The 21,239-nt window shown below is 41.2% G+C and overlaps 1 long non-coding RNA gene across 1 annotated transcript; it reads left to right on the forward strand.

Annotated features, from left to right (window-relative positions):
* Positions 1-260: 260 nt before the first annotated feature.
* On the forward strand, positions 261-11,024 carry LOC143658944 (uncharacterized). Its single transcript, XR_013163376.1, has 3 exons — positions 261-457; positions 4,729-5,118; positions 10,919-11,024. It is a non-coding gene; the product is annotated as an uncharacterized LOC143658944 (long non-coding RNA).
* The last annotated feature ends 10,215 nt before the right edge of the window (positions 11,025-21,239 follow it).

Consider the following 21,239-nt stretch of genomic DNA (forward strand, 5'->3'; position numbering starts at 1 on the left):
TTCCACCTTCTCTCCCAGGCAGGGCCTCTTTCACAGGCAGGCACACTTGGATCCCAGATTTTAATGCCTCTTATATTGTTCCCGTAACTGAGGCGCCTCCATGGAGAAGAATGCAAAACAGAACATTCTTGTGGAAACCATAGAAGAACGAAATGTCCTAGCGGCTCTGTTCCTGGCTTAACTCTCCCTTTTTGCTCCTCCAGCACTTGCTTTGCTTTCTGTGTCTTGACCCAGCTTTAATCTTGGGATTCCCAGGAGCTCGTATCATCAGAAAGGAAGATGGCTTCGGGCTTATTAGCTCCTCCCTGGGAAAAGACTTCCCTTGGCCACAGCTCAATCGTTTCGTTTCTTTTTAGTGTGGCATTTCTGCATTTGAAGAAGGAATAGGAGAAATAGGAGGGAAACACAAGAAGAGCCGTAACATCATTGAAGATGATCAAAAAGAGAACTGGGACAGGTAGGAGATTGTCTTCCAAAGATGGCCTTCAACAATTCCCCACCCCTGTAACCTGGGCTGCTCCTTCCCTTGAGGGGTGGAACCTGTTTCCCCTTTCCTGAAATCCAGGTAGGCCATGTGATTTCCTTTGACTAATAAGCAGGGCTGGAATTAGGGTGAGGCGAGTGAGTCACTCACCCTGGGCACAAAAATGTATAGATGCCAAAAAGCCCAGTGACCAAGATAAATAACGCTATAATGGAACATTTAAAAAAATCAAAATTAATTCAAAACAACCCATTATTGTTAAATAAAGACAGAATCAGTGACAATGCTATAGTGATTTCAAGATGCATGTACCCCAGAGAACTACGTTCTTAAATCTAATCCATTCCTGTGGGTGTGAACCCATTGTAAGGAGGACCCTTTGAAGACTTCAGTTAAGGTGTGTCCCACTGTGATGTTTGATGGTTTGAAGCTGTATGTACCCCAGAAAAGATGCTGTTCTTTTAATCCATTCTGTGGGTGCAGACCTATTGTAGGTGGGGACTTCTGGTTAAATTATTTCAATTGAGATGTGACCCACCTCATTCAAGGTGAGACTTAATCTACTTACTGAAGTATTTTATAAGAAAAACCCCACAGAAGCTGAGAGAGAAAAAAGACACAGGAGCCAAGAAAGGAAGTCACAGACAGAGAAACCAGAGCTGAAAGCAACAAAATTCGGGCTAGAAGGACCAGCAGCCCTCATCATATGTCTGGTCATGTGATGGAGGAGTCCCCAACACCAGCAGCCTTTCCTTAGGAGGAAGTAGCATCCTGTTGATGCTTTAATTGAGACATTTCCATAGCCTAACAACCATAAACTTGTAAGTTAATAAATCCCTACTGTTCAAAGCCAGGCCATTTCTGGTGTGTTGCATTTTGCAGATTTAGCAAACCGAAATATCCACCTCAGTCAGGATGGGTCTTAATCCTCTTACTGGAGACTTTATAAGAGAATGAAATTATGACACACAGAGAGAAAACCATGGAAGCAAGAAGCTCAAAGCAATGAAATCCAGAAGAAAAAGGAGAGAACAGCAGAGGCCACCATATGCCTTGTCCTGTGGCAAAGGAGCCAAGAATTGACAGCAGCTGGTCTTCAGGAAGAAAACATTGCCTTGATTTGGACATTTTCCCAACCTCAAACTCTGAGAGAATAAATTTCCATTGTTTAAGCCAACCCATTTCATAGTATTTGCTGGAGGAGGCTAGGAAACTAAAACAAATGCCATAGTGGAGACTTGAAGCAAAAGGTAAAACTGATCCTATCTCTGCCCCATGGCCTAATCCAATTAGGAAAATGCACCTGATAAAGCTGAATTTGGACATATTCTACAATACCACTGACCAGCACTCTTCAAAAGTATCTAGATCATGCCGGGTGCATGGGTGGCTCAGTGATAGAATGATTGCCTTCCAAACGGGAGACTTAGCTTTGATTCCCAGACCATGGACCCCTCTCTCCACCTCCCCTAAAAAGTATCTGGATCATGAAAGATGGTGAAAGGCTCAGGATATGTCCCAGCTGGAGGAGACTAAGGAGAAATGACAGCTAAATGCAAAGTGGGTTATTAGATTGCATCCTAGAACAAATAATGGGCATTACTGGGAAAACTACTGAAATTCAAATGTGGTCTATATTTCAGTGAATAGTCTTTTACCAAAGTTAATGCCTTGGCTTTGATAATTGTGCTACAGTTACGTAACAAATTAACATTAGATGAAGGTGGGTGAAGTTGACACAGAAAATCTCCATACTACTTTCACAACTTTTCTAAACAGTCCAAAACTGTTAAACAAACTTTTTTAAAAAACTAAATTAAAATAATCCAGCCGGGTTGGCAAGAAAACTAAAAAAAGCAATAAATTTGTTTCTTGCTTAAGCCAATGTTCTGTGGTGACTCAGTTTCCCACAGTTTGTGAACCCAGCCGTAGCTGAGACAGGATGGAAATCATGATGTGGTTAGAGTGTTTGGAGAATTGATTTGAATCCAAGAGGAGACATCATGTAGGTCATTGGATACGTGAGTCTGATGTCAGGGAAAGTGTCAGCTATGTCGGACTTTCCAGCCTAGAGTTCACATTTCAAGAAGACAGAGGCTGGCTGAGGCCACCAAGGGAGCAACCCCGGACACAGAAATATATGGATTGAAACTTGGAATACCAAGTTCAGAGGATGGGATCCTAGAACTTGTTTCTGGATGAGGAAACAGAAAGTAAGGCTTAATGAAGGCAACTAAATTCTGGATTCTGCCTACATAAAAGGGTTGTGGGCCATCTAATGATTAAGTGTTTGAAAATAAGGGGTGACTTCTCAGTGAAACAGGAGACTGGCAAAAATGCCTTCTGAGTGTTCTAATCATTATAAAGATTAGATGGATTATAAAGATAAAATAATTTAACTGTATGTGATTATGTATTCATAAAAGCACAAATCCTGCTTTGAGGGATCTGAGTACAATGATTAAACTGATATGGGAACCATTCCTAGCTTCATCCTTTGCTTTGTGACATGTTCCTCTGGCGGGAAAGGGAAAGGACAACTTTGCATGGAGCTTGTCATGCGTGATGTCTTAGTTTGCCTTTCTGCTGCAACGAATACCACACAATGGGTTGGCGTAAATAACAAGAATTTATTGGCTCGTGGTTTTGAGGCTAGAACAAGTTCAGAATCATGACAGCGCAAGGCTTGCCTTCTTCTGGATACTGTCACATTCCAGCACTGGCCGCTGGCTATCCCGGGGCTCTTGGCCTGGACTGCTGCCTCCCATCGCATGGCTACGTCCTCTCGTTTCTGCCTTCTGTGACTTCGGGGCTCTCTTCATGAGGCCTCCAGTGATGTGGATGAAGACTCACCCTGGTTCAGTTAGGAACACCTTAACTAAAACTAACATCTTCAAGAGGTCCCATTTACAATGGATTCACATACACAGGGAACTGGATAAAGATTAAGAGTGCCTGTTGGTGGGGTACAGAATTCAACCTATCGTAGTTGAGGAGGAACATTTTCTACTGGCTGCGACAGGAACCCTAATATTTCCAAAATGGAGAAATTCCTACTGTTCTAACTGCAGAGTGAGCGTGGTGCTTCCCACATAGGAAAAGACAGAGAACGCACTTTTCTAGCACGCATATGGGGCCCACCTTTTCCAAAGCTCATTTTGTCCAAGAAGAAAGAAAATGGCCAAGAAATGCATTGGGTATATGCTTAACACCAGGCACAGGAAGTTATGGGTGGAATATTTGCCACCTTCAGAGGCTCTGGGGAGTCTTGTCCCCTCCTTGGGGCAGGCAGGCCAACCCATCATGGTGCTGCACCTAATGGGGGGGACCCTATCCCAGGGGTAGCTACTGCACAGAAGGACGGCTCAACCTCACTGCCCACAGTGGGGATGGAAGCACCTCATAAACCAGCAGGAGGGACTTGATCACGGCCTGCTCCTCTCCCCTCTGGTTGTGTGCGTGTGTGTGTGCTGTACGGCAGGGGTCACATTTTGTTCTTTTTCCATGTGAGTATCCCGTTATTGTACCACCGTTTGTTGAATTTTGTTTGTCTGCTTGTTTGGTTTTTGTTTGTTTGTTTTAGGATGTGCATGGGCTGCGAATTGAACCCAGGTCTCTTGCATGGCAGGTGAGAATTCTACCACTGAACAACCCTTGCACTCCCTCCACTCTGTTTTTCCAGGTGTGCAAGCCCTACGCACAATGCCACCTGCCACCTATGGACGGTAAGGAGGGGACGTGCAGTCTTTGACTTTGGCTTCACTCCTGACAAACCAAGAGTGACAGTTATTTAATTTCTTTGGAGTCTTAAGATCATTCTCGGTGCTGAAAGTGAAGCCCCCAAACAGTCTGGGGCGTGGGGTGGGTGGAAGGCCTCGTGCATGTGGGGCCTTGTCAGTGACCACAGAAACTGTGTGTGTGAATGTCTTCGTACATGTGTGCTTGTGTGAGTGATGTGTGTGCATGTGTGTATATGTGTGCATGAGTGTGTATGCATAGGAGTACATGTGTGCGTGTACACGTGTGTGAGTGTGCACACGTATTTGTGTAAGTGTATATGTATGCGTGAGTGTTTGTGGACATGTATGTGTGTATAAGTGTGTGTGTGTGCATGTGTGTATGTGTGAGTGTGTGTATCCGTGCGTCTAGGTACGTGTGTGCATGCATGTGTGTAGAAGCTCTGATTCCCATCCTGGAACAAAGACTCTGCACATTTATTCTTATTCCTGGTCTCTGATTCTCAGGCTCTCTTCATCCTTCCAGAGTGGCCCGTGGCGCTGGAGAGTCAGCTCTTCCTGCCGTCATCCTGTGAGGGTGCGGGCAGCACCTGTAGTGTCCCAAGGAGGGTGAGACACGCCCTGTGACAGAGCGCAGCACTGAGACACCTGCCCAGGGCAGGTGAGAAGCAATGAAAACGGAAAGATTCTCTGACTCCAGGGAAGGCTTTCTGGCTTCCGTAACAAAGGGTATTCTCTGGTTGGCTGTATTTCTTCCCACTGTTGATTCCTTTCCTCCCTAGTCTGTCTGATCTCACTTGGAGTACCGGGATCTGATTTTCAGCTTCTCCACTTACATGATACAAACCAAGCCAGTGTGAGCTTCTCCAGTTGAGGACAGCGCTTTGTAAGCCTTGGGTAAGTGTCTGTCTGTCTGTCTCCCTGCACATCCACAAACATGCACGTGCACACTCCACTTTCCTTTAGATGCTTCCAGAATTCCCCCCAAATGAATCATAAACCCAGACTGTAATTTTTCCGTGGAAGAAAACTTTCTGTAACCCTTTGGGGTCACTGTCTGTGTGTCTGTCCGTTGCCCCACGTGTATGCCCCACGCATATGCACGCATGCACACATACTTCCTTCTGGCCTTTCATTTGGGCATGGATCTGAAAAATACTTTCTTCGTAAAGATGAAGAAATCTAAGGCACGCTTCCCCAGTTTCTCTTAAACAGGCTGTGCTGGGCTGAAGGCAGAGCCTCTGTTCAGAACCGATTATTATAAATGGATTGATTGCCTTCATGTGGCCTGGCTTCCACTCAAGAATGAACGTCAGACACAAGTGTGGGAGGGCAGGCTCAGGGTCAGTTTGTTTGCAAGCACTTGGCCCCTGGGTCCTGGGCTCCGTTGCAATCCCCCCTCTCCTGGGAATTTCCAAGAAGTCCCTCCCTCCTGCTTCAGGGCTCTGAGGACCTTAGGAGCTGATTTTACTGTCTGTGCACCTGTGCCTCACCTTGGTTTCGCCAGCCCTGCCTAAGCTGTGGCATGGGTGAGACAGCGTATGAACGACATTGCTCGGTTTCCTTTAAATTTTTCTTCATCCATTGGCCCACCTCCCCTTTCCCTTAACTTGCTGTTTCCTGAGCAAATTGTCTTGGTTTATTAAATTTTCTGTCCAAAGGCAATCACAGTGTTGCCTTGGGGAATGCTTCCATTTCATTAACATGCCCCCGTGAAAGTATCATGGAATGAGAATGAGGAAGGATCCCGAGCTCCCACAAAGACTGTTGTGATAGAAATACTCAAGTTTGCGCTTTCAGTCCATGCTTTAAGACCCTCTTTGCTTAAGGCATGATGACTCTGAGGGAGAATAACAAGTAAGTAAAGTGGTGGTTCTTTTTCTAAATCAACTTCACACCACCGGGTCTCTGGACAAGTCCTCTATTCAGATGAGATGGGCCGGAGGAGAGGCTGCCATGTGCTAGTCTTGGGGTGGCTCCGGTGTTGTTAGGGTTCCTTCCTCCTGCGGAGCGAGCCTGCAGCCTGGCCGTGCTAACAGGAGTTTTTGTTCCGAAACCTGCTGAAGTGCAAGAAGCATTACTTAATGACCTTGCCTGGGGATTATGCTCGTATCATTTCCAGAGGGCCCTAGAACCTCAAATGAAGGGTCCCTTCTCGGGTTGGGTGGGAGCCCAGGTGGAGAAAGGGAGTTTTGTAGGACGTTGAGTGACTGCCCCCCAGCGTCCTTTTGCAGGATGTGAGGGCGCCTTGCACAATCTCCTGCAGCTGGGGGCGGAGCTGCATTGAGGCCGGGGGAGGAGACCGGGAAAGAGGAAGCTTTGGAGGAGGATTTGCGTAAAGAGCAGTCAAAGGAAACCGGGTGGCCTTTGCCTGAGCAAAATGCCCCTGCAGCCTATTCTGCAGCCGGCCCTGGGGCGCGGCCGCGTGCGGGACATCTGCTGTCGGGTCCTTTTGCGCGGTGTGTGTTCCCGGGCCCGCGTCCCCAGCGAGTGGCGGACGCGTGGCCCTCGCTCCCGGTCCCAGGTCCTGCTTGGCAGGGGAGGGGGCCGGGCCGCGGCGGGGGACGCTGCCTTACGCGTCTGGTCCCGACCCTTTGCGGGTACTCGGGGCCACCTGGCGGTGGGGAGCGCGGCCCCCGCGACCATCCTCAAGAAGCCCCCTTCGCCCTGCCCGGGTGATCGGAGCCGTCCACGAGCTCACTGTGCACTCATATTGGAGAGGGATGTAATTCGCGAAACACTAAGAAACGGTGTGTTTTACATCCCTTTTATTCCAAGGGCCCCTATGGCGCCTTGGGGGATGGAGTGAGCCAGGTGGGGGTTTCTGGAGCAGACACGGGTAGTGACGTCGGAGATCGGGCCTCAGCCTTGCGGCCCGGCCCGCTGCGTCTGCCTGTCGCGGGGGTGCTGCGGGAAGGAGTGCTGAAGCAGGATCGGAAGGGAAGAAGGAGGGTCCGGGGCTTCCTTGGCTTTATCTTTATACCTTCTGTTGATCTCTTTATTTCACGAACATTGTTCATTTTAGTTCCCAGGAGCGCCTTCTAAATCTTTAATTGTTCCTGTTTATGCCATGATTTCTTGTATATACACGTATACATATTTATTTATTGAGATATCTTCACACACAGTCCATACGTGATGTACAATCAGTGGCTCACAATATCATCACATAGTTGTGTATTCATCACCATGATCATTTTTAGAACATGTGCGTCACTCCAGAAAAAGATGTGAAGAGAAAAGAGAAAAACCCCATTCATCCCATCTTCTTCCTCTTACTCTCACTGACTCTAGCATTGCAATCTGCGCGTTTTTTTCCCACCCTTATCCCCATTGTTATTTATCCGTATTTTTTTATTCATCTGTCCATACCCTGGGTAAAAGCACCAGACACAAGTTTTTCACAATCACACTGTCACATTGTAAAAGCTATATTGTTATACAGTTGTTTTCAAGAATCAAGGTTACTGGAACGCAGCTCAACAGTTTCAGTGACTTCCCTCAAGCCACTCCAATACACCATAAATTAAAAAAGGATATCTATGTAATGTGTAAGAATAGCCTCCAGGATAACCTTTCGACTGAAATCTCGCAGTCACTGAAACTTTATTTTGTCTCATTTATCTCTTCCCTCTTTTGGTCAAGAAAACTTTCTCCATCCCATGATGTTGGGTCCCAGCTCCTCCTAGGAGTTCTGTCTCACACTGTCAGGGAGATTTTTATCCCTGGGAGTCATGTCCCACGTAGCGGGAAGAGCAATGAGTTCACTCGCTGAGTTGCTTTAGAGAGAGAGACCATATCTGAGCAACAAAAAAGGTTCTCTGGGGGTGATTCTAGGACTTAAATAGAAGTAAGCTTTGATTTTTCTTTGCAGGAATTAGTTTCATAGGGGAAAACCCCCAAATTGAGGGCTTGGTCTATTAAATTGGTTGTCCCCAATGCTTATAAGAATATCTGGAATTCCCCAGATGGGCAAATTTAATATGTCTTCCTTTCTCCCCAGTTTCGCAAGGGGACTTTGCAAATACTTTTTTATTCTCTGCCCAAATTGCTCTGGGATGTAGAGGTGTCTCACACTAACCTGTACACACCAAAAGGATCTCACTCCCTATTCAAGATTCCATGTAAATATGGTATGTGAATAAATTGACCATACAAGTTAAATTAGATAGTGTACTACCAAAGATATAAATTTTGCAGCAAATTAACATCTCTTCCTTTGGTCTCACATAAAAGTTGAAGTTTTAACATATGGACCATATCATCCTTTACCCTGTATTCTGACTTACCTTAGTTCTATCCAGGTCAGCATCGTTTATATCTCTAGTTGAGGTCTAATAGTTTTTCAGCTTTTGAAACAGTTGCTCTATGGGGCACTGCTGACTTTCATAGCTTCAGAGCTCTCACTCTGAGTCTCAGGTGTCCCAGATACCTGACGTTCCAGGGAATGACCAGGTCATACACAAATAGCTCAACATTTCAGGATTTAGAAATAACCGTTACAACTCCGAAATATATGTGACTGCTGTAAGAGTTTACAGCATAGAAACTTTTACATTAGGCTCCAACCTGATAACCCATGCTCTGAATTTCAGTTCACTGAGTGTTTATATTATACTTGGTCCATATGAGTGAGGCATGATAATATTTGTTTCTTTGTTTCTGACATTTCATTCAACGTACTGTCCTCAAGTTTCATTCACCTAGTTTCTTGCCTCACAGCTTCATTCCTTCTGGCAGCCTCTCAGTAGTCTGTTGTAGGTAAACAGCACACTTCTCCCTTCAGTTCCTCAATTGTTGTACCTCTCCAACCATTGCAAATCATGAACACTGCTGCCATAAATACCAGTGTTATACAATGCTTTCTTGATTTATGGATGTAGTATCTTCTGTTCACTGCCTCTGGCATTGCTCTAAAGATATTAATGACAGCTATTCTGAGGTTTTCTTTTGCTTCCTGTCTTACTTCTATTTTTTCTGCCCTCCCTCCCTCCTCCCCTCCTTCCTTCTTTCCTTCCTTCCTTTCTTCCTTTTTTCCTTCTGACTCTCTCTTTCATATTGGAAAATTTGTTGAATGTCTGGGAAATCCTTGTCTATCTAATCACATTAAAGAGAGTCAACGAAAACCTGACTGTGATCAGAAGCAAGTCTCGTCTCATCTGTAGAGTTAGCATGCGTCGTGGGTTGAATTGTGTATCCAGTTTGTACATGTTCTTGGTCTCTGCCCACATGCTGGTGGGTGTGGATCCATTATAAATAAGGTCTCTTCAAGATGTTACCTCAGGTAAGGTGTGGTCCGGTTGAGTTAGGCCAGGCTTTCATCAGGACTACTGGAGTCCTTTTATAAAGGAGAGTGAACGACAGAGAGAAGCCATAGGAGCAGCCAGAATCATGAAGTCAATGGAAACTGGAAGAGAAAGGAGAAGGTGCCTCCATGTACATTGTCATGTGACTGAAAAGCCGAGGAACCCCAAAGATTGCTGGGTACCCAAAAGATACTGGCCTTGAGAAGGAGCAAGCCTTTCAGCCTCTGACACTAGGAACCAAAAATTTCCTGTCGTTAAGTCAACCCACTGTATGGTATTTGTTTTAGCAGCTGGGAAACGGAAACAGCAGGGTAAAGCTTGTTTTGTGGTTATGGTATGGCCATCCTGTTTCTCCAAAGTCAGATGCACCAATAGCTAACCAGGGACCACATCACTCTGGGAGTGGAGTGGAGGGAAGTAGCTGCTGAGTGCTACAGCAAATGGCAGAGAGGGGGCAGTGAGACAGTCAATGCCTGGCTGGGGGATGGGGAAGGTGACCTGGGGGTTTGTATGACACTTTAAGCCAATACCCTTCTTGAGCCTTCCAAAATCCCTGGTGCTCCAAGGTACTCAAATTTTCTGGTGCTTTGTGGAGCATTTGGCTCACTTTTGTCAGGTTCTCCTCTGTAAATGTGTGACTTGTGAGTTGGTCTACTCTACTAGTCAGTCACTACTTCTTCATTGTTTTTAATGGCTTTATTGAGGCATAATTGGGATATATATTTAGAGTATACTTTGACATACACTCATGAAAACTATCACCACAATCAAGAGAATGAACATTATGAATCACTCCCCCAAATGTCTTTATGTTTCCATGCAATCCCAATCCTCTCTCCCTGCTTCACCCTTCCCTCACCTTCTGGCAACCACCTATCAGATTTCTGTCACTACGCACTAACTTATATGTCCTAAAATAAAAGGAATTATGAGGTATATGCTCTTCTTTGTCTGGCTTCTTTCACTCAACACAAGTATTTTGAAAGTGGTCCTAGCATGTGATGGTAGATTATTCTGTTTTATGCTGAGAAATATACTATAGTTTGGATATATCACAGTTTGTTTTTCCATTTACCTGTTGATGGACTTTTAGGCTGTGTCCGATTTTTGGCTATTACAAATTGTGATAGATAGTTTTATGTGTCATCTTGATTGGGTCATTGTGTCTGTTTTTAGTTAAGTAAGCCCTGACCTGATTATTACTGTGAGGATATTTTGTAGGTGGATTTGAATCACCTTCAGTTGATTGTACCCATGGTTGATTACATCTACAATCAACAAAAGAGCTTGCCTTCAGCAATGAGAGAAGTCTCCTCATCTAATCAGTTGAATGTCTTAAAGGGATAACAGGATTTATTCAGTTCAAAGAAGAATTTCTATCTCTTTTTCAGACAGACAGCTTCTCCTGGGAGAATTTATCATCATCTTCATGAAATCTCCATCTGTGGCCTGCCCTACAGAATTTGATTTGCCAAGCTGGCAGAATTTGTCAGAATATACTGACAGTATATATATATATAAGTATATATATACTGTCAGTGCTGCCTTTCTGAAGAACCCTGACTAATATAAAGTTCTGCTATGGATATCTGTGTTCAAGTCTTTATATGAACATATGTTTTCATTTACCTTTGGTAAATATTTAGGAGTGGAACAGTGAAATTATATGGTATCTGTATGTTTAATTTTTAAGAGACTGCTCAAGTGATATCTAAAAAGGTTGTGCCATTGTATAGTTATACCAGCAATGTAAGAGTTTTCCACTTTTTCCATGTCCTTGCCAAGACTTTATACAATCTTTTAAATTTTAGTCATTCTAATGAATGTGCAGTGGTTTCTTATTGTAGTTTTAATTTTCATTTCCCTAATGATATTGAGTTTTTCAGGTGTTTATTCTCACAGTTTCTTTAGTGAAGTTCCTGTTAAAATCTTTTGCCTGTTGTTTGGGGTGTTTTGTTTTCTTATTATTGATATCTTTGTGATCTCTACATATGTTATGAATATTAGTCTGCCTTTTTTATAAAATTAAGGAATATTTGAAACATGGAAAAATTACAGCTAGTAATATGAAAATACTATGGGCTTCTTACTCATATTTGACACATAAGATGTTCTCATATTTTCTTTTAATTTTATATTTTTAATAAAATGTTATAGATAAAATACAGCTGAACAAGCAATGGTGGCTCAGTGGCAGAGTTCTCACCTGCCATGCTGTAAACCCAGTTCGATTCCTGGTGCCTGCCCATGTAAAAAAATAAAAGAAATACAGTTGAAACCATTATCTTACCCCTTACTGATCTCTTCTCTTCCTCCTAAAATATAAACATTCATCTGAACTTGATGTATATCTGTTTTAACCACACGCACACACACACATGCACACACAGAGTTAGCAATATGTTTACTTAGTACTCTTTAGTTTTTCTGTTTGGGGAATTTACATTAATACAATTATATTATGTATATTCGTATGTAACTTCTTTTGTTTATCATTATGCTTTTGAGACTCATTCATGTTGATGTTTGGATTATTCATTTTCATGATTGTAAAGTTCCATCATATGATATCACAATTTATTTTTTCAGTGTTATTGATGGAAAATTTTGCACTTTCCAGATTTTTTTATATTATAAAAAATGAATATATTTTCCATTGTATTATTGATAGACATTATGGTAATTTTAATATTTTTTGTACTATCAACACATTACTATAAGCATTCTTGCATGTGTCTTCTGGTTCTTATGTATAACTGTTTCCCTAGGAGTAGAAAGGATGGGCCATAGGGTGTGCTCATGCTCTACTTTACCAGGTAACACCAAACTTTTTCCTAATTGATTGAACAAACTTATATTCCCACCAGCAATGATGAGAGTTTCCATTCGTTCACATTCTTTCCAACGCTTGGCATTATCAATCTTTATCATTTTTGTCAGGTAAGTATGAGATACTATCTCAACAACTTCTCTGACAATATGCCTCACCTACTTATTTCCTTCCCATTGTCTTCTGAATCCCATCACTACTATTGAAAAATCCATTTTAGCTGTTCTTTTATAGATAATCTGTTAATAGTCACAAGCTGCTTTCAAAACCTTCTCTTTTGGTGTTCTACAGTGCCACTAAGATGTGTCTCAGTTTTTGTGGGTGTTTACTTATTTATTCTCCTTGGGATTTTTGAACTTCTTGGATCTGAACATTGGTGCCTTTCAGCTATTCTGGAAAACTATCAGAAACTATCTCTTAAAATATTTACTCTTTAGCATCCACAGTTGTTTCCGTATTAAACTCTGATAAGGCATATATTAATGTGTTCAACCTTCTCACTTGAGCATCCGCATCTTCCAACTCTCTTTTATTTTTGTTTCTATATTACTCTGGATTTTATTCTGGATGATTCCTTCATTTCTACGTTGCATTCACTAGTTGTCTCTTCAGCTGACCAAAAATCTGACATTTATCTGCCTACTGTTTCAATTTTAGTTCATGTTATTCTTTTCTAGAAATTGTTTTGCATATTTTTCAAATCTTTTCATTGTTTATAGTGTCTTGTTCTCTGCTTTTATTTCAGCCTTTTTAATTATGTAATAATATGCTTATTTTATATTTCATGTACATAAATTTAGGATCCCTACAGGACCCAGGGATCTGTGTTTCTGCAGGTATTCTAGGTGATTCTTATGCAATTGTTCCCAGAACACACTTTGAGAAACAGAGTTACAACTTAAGGAAAGAAAAAGCCACCTTATAGCACAATTGCTAACATTCAGTATTCCCATCAGATATTTTTTTCATGATTTAATAGGGAAAAATGTATATATTGAGACAATTTAAGATTAAAAGATGACTCTTCTTATTAGGGAAAATGCTAGAATATTCTAGACATGCTAGTAAAATTTGTACTCCATATTTACTTTACCTGCCAGGGGTATCATCTATGAGATCCTATGCTATATATTATTAAACTTTGGTCAATAAATCAGATTTTGTGACTAATGGATTGAAAGATCAAGGCTCCTGTGGAAACAAAGCAACTCTCAGAATTTCGTGGGATTATCCATATTGCCATATGTTTTGGAGTTTTCATTTCCTATTGATTTACCTTTTATTCCCCCCTACACTAGATAGACCCACAGTCATACACAAGCCCATAGAACATTTAAAGCATTTCTTTCTGGTCTAAAATATTATGTTGTGGCATTAAATCTGAAATTACCATGGGCTTAATATAAAAGTCAATCAGAGTAACAGCAAATGCTTAAAGAGCATTTACTAAGTACCAGGCACTTTTCTACATGCTCCTCGCTCCTGACTTGCATCTTCCTTACAACAGTCCTTTGAGGTCTGAGTTATTGTTAATCTCGTTTTACAGGTGAGGGCACTGAGACACAGAGAGCCTAAGTAACTTGTCCAAGGTCACACAGAGAATAACAGAAAATCCAGGATTAGACCCCAGGCAAAGGGTCCCAGTGACTGTGCTCTTAACCTCTTCGTCGTTGCACACACTGTTATTATTTTTATACCTTTGTTGGCTACTGAGCTCTGTCAAGTGTGGATTAGAATATTTAAGGAGTCAGCTTTGAGAAATAGCTACTTACAGGTACAGTGCCACTTAGGAATGTATAAAACAAAATTAGCATAAAGTTTATCTTGTTTTATTTTGTATGCAAGAGATGATTGTTATATGTTAGACTAAACATTAGCCTGAACCTCACAACATTGCTGAGTAAACCACTTTTAACCTTAAAAAATACCAATTGTAGGTCAAAAATGGCAACTGTGGGTAAAAAATTATGAACTCTGGTCATTTCATATGGTTCAAATAAATACATAATTTATACCTATATGGTTCTTTACAGTTATGGGAGTGTCTACACCACTCTTCTACTTGCTCTTGGTAGTCTTGAGAGATGGGTGAGGAAACTTGTTCCATTTAACAGGAAAAGATGTGGAGGCCATATGGACCTGCCTCCAACACTTCACAGCTGGTAGGTGGAGGACAGATCTTCAGACCCCAGTCTGGTGCTCTATTACTCATTCTTCCCTGTTCCCCATGCCTGGTCATGGCTGCTAGTCAGAAGACCATACGCAGGAGTTTTAGGCATTGTCTTTCTATGGATGTGTTGAGTTCACCAGATACAAGCTGGTGAAGAGCAAGCAACAAATATGATAGGTGGGAGCTGACTGCTAAAAGCAGGTCTTAAAGCTGACACTGAGGGATTTCAAAACTGTTTTGGAGAGCCTTAACTTCCTCCCTCGTAATTGTTATAATGCAACAATTCACCATGCTTTTCCACGAAGACGCTATTCTTGTGGAAATAGGACTGATTCCTTCCCAGGCTGCACCTCGTGTGTCTTGGCAGTGGGGATAGGACAGCTGCTTTCTGATCTGCCCTGTTGGCTCCCCTGGCTCTCCTGTGAGGTCTGAAGATACCACTTTTGTCTCCTTACTGTAAAGTGAGATAGAATAGCCCTATCTTTGCAGAATTGTGGTGAAAAAGCCAATCTTGTCTATTATGCGACATTGGACATCCCTGATCTTCTGGCAGGTGTTCAAAGCAGGGGAGCAGTTATTATTGCTCACTTTTGTGGGAACCCTAAGATAGCAATGTAGGAACCCTAAGGTAGTCTGGATCCATAAAGAAAATGGGTGTGTTTTGTTGTTTGTCACAGTGCCTAGAACTGCTTTCCAACTCCAGGGTGATTAGTTAAGTCACTCTGCCACACACAGGGGAAGGAAATGGAAGGTAATGGCTTTACTTTTTTCCCGACTGTAGCTTATCCTAGTGAGTGGGAGAAGCTGTCATTGACAGTCATCAGGTGCTAGGGGGTGAAGCATGGCCATGCGCTCTGCTCCAGTTGTCCACCTGGGCAGAACAGCCTCCAGGGTAAGGGAGGCTGGAAGGTCAGAATCATGATGGCAGTGGCAGGGAGTTCTAGGAGGGGCAGCATGGAAACAAAGGTAGAGAGGAGGGTCTCAGGCAACTGACCCATCCACAGCTGAATATTCCTGAACCTCAACTTTGCCAATGGCAGCCTACTGGAGGATATAGTTACCCTGTTTCCAAAGCTGTTTGCATCAATTCATTATGCCTAGAAGTATCTGTTGGGGATGGTGTCGTTTAGATGAAGGATCCCTGAATTGGGAATCAGAGGGACTGGATTCTAATTGGAGCTCTGCCTACGAAAGGCTGTGTGGCTTCCCACTGCCCTTAGGGTAAGTCCTTGCAAGGCTCTGCTCACCTCTCCAGATTCATCTCCGGGCCCTTTCTTTCCCCTTGAATAAAAACCCTTCAGCCTTACTAGTCCATCTTACTTCCTTGGACAAACCATCTCTTTTCTACTCGGGGGTCTCCAGAGTTCATCTTCTCCTTGATTCCAACGTTCCTGCCCCTGACCGTGCCATGTCAGCACCTATTCAGGGTGTCCTGACCCACCCACCCCCTCCTCATTCTAATTGGGTTTTCCTGCTCTGCTCTTTCATAGCAGCCTTTTTTTTTTTTGTTCTCATACTTGCTTCAGTCATCTCCATACATAACAAACCACATGAAAATTTAGCAGCTTAAAACAACCATTTGCCATTCTCACAATTCCTCATAGGTGAAGCAGGTGATTCTTCTGTTTCAGATGGTGTTGACTGGGACACGGCAATGGCTGGATTCTTCAAAGGGGTCTAAGTTACATGGCTGCTAGCTGGGAGCTCAGGGAAGGCTGTTCATTAGGGTCTGTGGAAATTTACCACATGGGATTCTACACTTGATTGCTTGACTTTCTCATACAATGGTGTCTGGGTTCCAATGAGGAATGTTTTCATGAGACAAAGACAGAAGCCCAGCCTTGTAAATTATGTAACATCTTTTTTGCTGCATCATAGTGGTCAAAATGGGTCATAAGGAAAGAGAAGAAGATTCCACATTGGATGAGGAAATGGCAAGTTCCATTAACAAAGAAAATATGGCATAGGAGATATTGTTGTGACCACCTTTGAAGAAATGGTTATCTGTTTTAATGTTCATACTTTTCCCTTAGGCTGTCAATATTTTGAGAGCAAGGACCATTTCTATTTGCTCACCACATTTCTTTAACGTCTATTTGCTCACCACATTTCTTTAATGTTTATTCTGGTATACTTGCAGAATAAACGAGACCTTGGAAAAAATCGTTTCACCTTGAGAATTAGTTTACACTCTCTGTAATACAATAAATCTAGGCCACATGATTCTCTGTGAACACTCATGTCCTATTTCTAAAATTGTAGGAATTTTGCTCAACTGGGATGACAATAATAATTAGATATCCTTTAATAACTAGTCTAAGATTGGTCAACTATCATCTAATTTTAGCTTTAGGGCTCTCTGGAAAAACCTACTGTTTTTCTGGCATGTGGTACCTATTGAATAATTTCATTTTATAGCAGAGCCAAGAATAATGATCATTTCTCAAAGTTGAAGTCTGTGCAAACAACCCCACAAATGGTCATATCTTTTGGTCATCTCAAAGATAGGTCATTTTTAGATTGGCAGACCCCACAATAATGGTGATCATACAAAGAATGCAGCTTCCTTTGAAATATCCTGAAGCATTCTTATGGAAACCTTTTTTATCTTCACTTGTAAAATAGGAACAGGATGAGTAATTGTTCGTGTCAAATGACCATTTCCTTAGGCTCAGGGAATTGGGCTATTCTTGTGCATTTCAGTTATACAATTTTAGTTTTAATGTGAATTTTGTCATGGTGACAGACTACGTGAATCCTTTATGAGTACAGTTTCCATTGCTTTAAAACTTTATTTTTGTTTGTTTCAATGATGCCATTTACTAATACTTTTTTATTTTGGTGAAGAATAATATTGATTTGAAAATATAATCTGGACGTTAAATATTATTTGATTTTTAGAAGAACTGGAGTGCTTTCCTTGCATTTGTATTTTCCCCAAATGTTAACATTTATGGGCCTGAGTTGTTTTCCAGCCTTCCAAGAAGCTGTTTATTCAGGCAAGAAATACTTCTGTGCTCCTCCATGCAAGAGGGTGCACGTCGTGTCATTAGAGAGGGAGGGCTGCCCCGAGAGGACACTTCTTAATAAAATGGTTTAGTTCCTATGTTACTCAAACTGTGGAAGATCAATGAAGAAAAAGAAGAAAAATGACTCATTTATTATATGGTTCATTTCTTATAATCTTAATACCTGACTTCAGAAAAGAACAAAATAGCTGGGAAACCAATGGTTCAATTTCATTCGTGAATATAGATGCGAAAACGAAAAGGTTTAAAATATTGGCAAATCAGTTTCAGCAGTGACTTATAAAATGAATTCTGCTAAACAAGGTAGGAATAAAGCAATGATTTGACACAGTTGGCAAACTCATTAATTATATCGCCACATTAAAGAACCGTATAATTCTATCAACAGGTTTTAAAATAACATTGGAGTAATTCTTAGCTATTTCTAACATAAACTTTAAATAAAATAAGACTAAGAAGCTACTGAAATATACAAAGTTAATTTATCAAAAATCTACGTATTAAATTGTGAAGTATTAATTCACTAAAATGTGAAGCAAGACGCCAGTGGCCTAGATCACCACCATTAGACAACATTGTTTTGGAATGTCTAGCTAATGCAAAAAAATAAGAAAAAGAAAATAAGACATATAAGCATTAGCATGGAAGGGACAAAATTATCTTTATTTTCAGGTGGTATGACGATAGGTTTGGAAAGTATGACAAGCCAAATAAAAAAAAAACAATTGATTTCAAAGATATTTTTGTACCCAAAATAAATAAATAAAAAATTATGTTTTAAAATATAAATAAACAGTTATAAATTAAATGGAAAACTACCCATTCATAACATTAAAAACTGTAAAATAAATGGGAAGAAATTTAATGACATGCAGAGGACATGAAGGAAGAATATTAAGAATTTTATAGAAAAGTGCAAAACAAGACTGGAATGTAGAAATGTGTAGCTTTCAGAACTGGCTGCTTCTGGAGTTTCTGACTCCATTTCCTGGAAATGCTCTTAGTTCTGCTGCTATTCAACCTTAACAAGTGGTCAGATGCTGTAGCATCCCCTGGCCTCTTACCCACACTTGACCACTTCCACAGGAAGAAAAGAAATGGTAGCTTCTAGATGTTCATTCAGAAGAACACAAGGGAACTTTCTCAAAAATCCCCAGTGCAACCCTCCTCACCTTCTTTTAGTCAGAACTGGGCCACATGCCCACCTTTGAACCAATCTCTGGGAAGAGGTGTGGGATTAGTGAGTCACTGTGACCCCTGGGGCTAGAAAAGGGTCAATTTTCCTTGAAGAACTTGACAGACACTTGGTTTCCTGCACAAGTTTGGAATTATATTAAAAAGGAGAAAGTGGGAATGGATTATGGCTGAGCAAATAAAATATTTTACTTGGATGAAGACAAAGACAGATCTCCATCATGTGCCCTATAAATAAATTCCATAAGGTTAAATAGCTAAATGTAAAACAAAGCCTATACAAATATTGGAAGAAAATTTAAGAGAAAATTTGTGCAACCTTAGAGTGAGGAAGATCTTCTCAAGCAAAAAACAAACTTCAAAGGGCGTGAAGACAAGTAGTGACAGACCTGACTACATAGAAATTAAACATTTCATATGGCGAAAGATATTAGAAATGGTCAAATAACAAATGACAGACTAGTATTTTGGTTTGCTAATGCTGCCGAAATGCAATATACCAAGAATGGGTTGCTTTTTATAAAGGGGCTTTATTAAGTTACAAGTTACAGTTCTAAAGCCCTGAAAATGTTCAAATTAAGGCATCAACGAGAGTATACCTTCACTCACAAAAGGCTGACTACTTCCAGGGTTTCTCTTTCACATGGGAAGGCACATGGCGATGTCTGCTGGCCCTTTGTTCTAGGGTTTCATTGCTCTCAGCTCCTGGTTCCAGGGGCTTCCTATCTGAGCTTCTGTGGGCCCTCACTTAGCTTTCCTGGGACAAAATCTGGATTTTATCTCTTAACTTAGCATCTCCAAATGTCTGTATCTTGGTTTCATTTCTCTGCTCTCCATGTTGGTTTCTCCATCTCCAAACATCTGCACTTGAATTTTTTCCAAAATATTCCCCTCTTAAAGGACTCTGGGAAGTGAATTAAGACACATCTTGAATAGGTGGCTCATAATTCCATGGACATAATCTAATCAAAAGGTTACATCCACAATTGGGTGGGTCATATCTCCATGGAAACAACCTAACAGAATGTCCCACCCAAACAAAAGTCTGCCCCCACAAGATTGGATTAGGATTAAATACATAACAGTTTCAAACCAGTGCAAGTAGGGAAAGCATTTGAGATATATGTGGAAAAATATTCAATATCTGTGATGTGCAAAGCACTTCCATAGAGAAGGGGGAGAAAGATCTTTGATAATTGAAAAAAATATCAAAGGATATAAACAGGCAGGAGAAAATGTAAAGCTGGGTGGACATTGAAAGTCTCAATCTCATTAGTATCAGAAAAATTGAAATTGACAATGAAATATCAAATTTACTATCAAATTTTCATAATGAAAAAAATCAGTAGTACCCAAAGTTGGAAAGAGATTGGAGAAACTGGCCCTCTTTTACTGATGTGAGTACAAATTGTCCTAATTTTTAGGGTGAGTAATCTGATGGGATCTGTTAATGCTTTGAAGGAAGAATCTTACTTTAAGCAATATTTTTTACAAAAATTAAAAAATGACATAGAAAATACATGTTCAAATATATTCTTGTGCATTTTTTAATGACAGTATAACACAGGGAACAATCCGAATATTCATCCATAGTAGAATTGCTGAAAAAACCTAGGCACTTCCTATGAACTAGCATGAACTAGACCCTCGACCAGAAGGCAGCAATGGCGGCATAACGGTGGAATGTTCCTGACTCCCTCAACAAATCCGGACAGAGCAAGGGGATAACAAAACCCCAGTGTCCATGGACAACATCTTCAACAAAACCAGTGACAAGTAAGGCGTCTTCCAGTTTCCCGAATACAACTATGAGTGGTCAAGACATGATAGCAAGAAAGTCTATCAGTAAAGTCCTACATGGAGGCGGTAGAGGTAAACAAGGCATTCTGAGAGCCAGATAGTCCGAAGAAGGCAGATGCTCCCTGGAAACCCTCAGGCTTTCTGAGAATAGCAACTAAACAGGGAAGGACCTTTGCAGGTGCTGATTCCTAAGTGGGTGTAAAGTACTCAGTGCACTTGAATGGTTTGCGGGTGGTTGGGTTTGGGGGTGCTGTGAACTCAAAAGTAACTCAACATCACTTTTCAAACATATGTCCACAATGAGTAAAATCCCACCATTTTGTTCTAAAAATTCTCCAACCTCTGGCCTACATCACTGGTGTTGTTTGTTTTGTTTTCAGCTGTTTTGCATCATGTTTATGAGAGAGAAATTGGCCTGCAATTTTTCTTTTTTAAATAATTACCTTGTTTAGTTTTAGTGTCAAGAGCATTCAGGCTCCATAATATGACTTGGAGAGTTTCCACTTTTATTCTCTAGAAGAATTTCTTTAAAGATTGGCATTCATTTTTCACTTTTGCTGTCAGTTGGGCTTAGATTTTTCTTTAAGGGAAGGCTTTTAATTATAGTTTTAGTTTCTTTAAATTAATTATAGGATTATTCATGTTCATTACTTCTTTTTTGAGTCAGTTTGGGTCAGTTGGGTTTTTCT

The sequence above is a fragment of the Tamandua tetradactyla genome, chromosome 2, assembly GCF_023851605.1.
Source record: "Tamandua tetradactyla isolate mTamTet1 chromosome 2, mTamTet1.pri, whole genome shotgun sequence".
NCBI classification, from domain to species: Eukaryota; Metazoa; Chordata; class Mammalia; order Pilosa; family Myrmecophagidae; genus Tamandua; species Tamandua tetradactyla.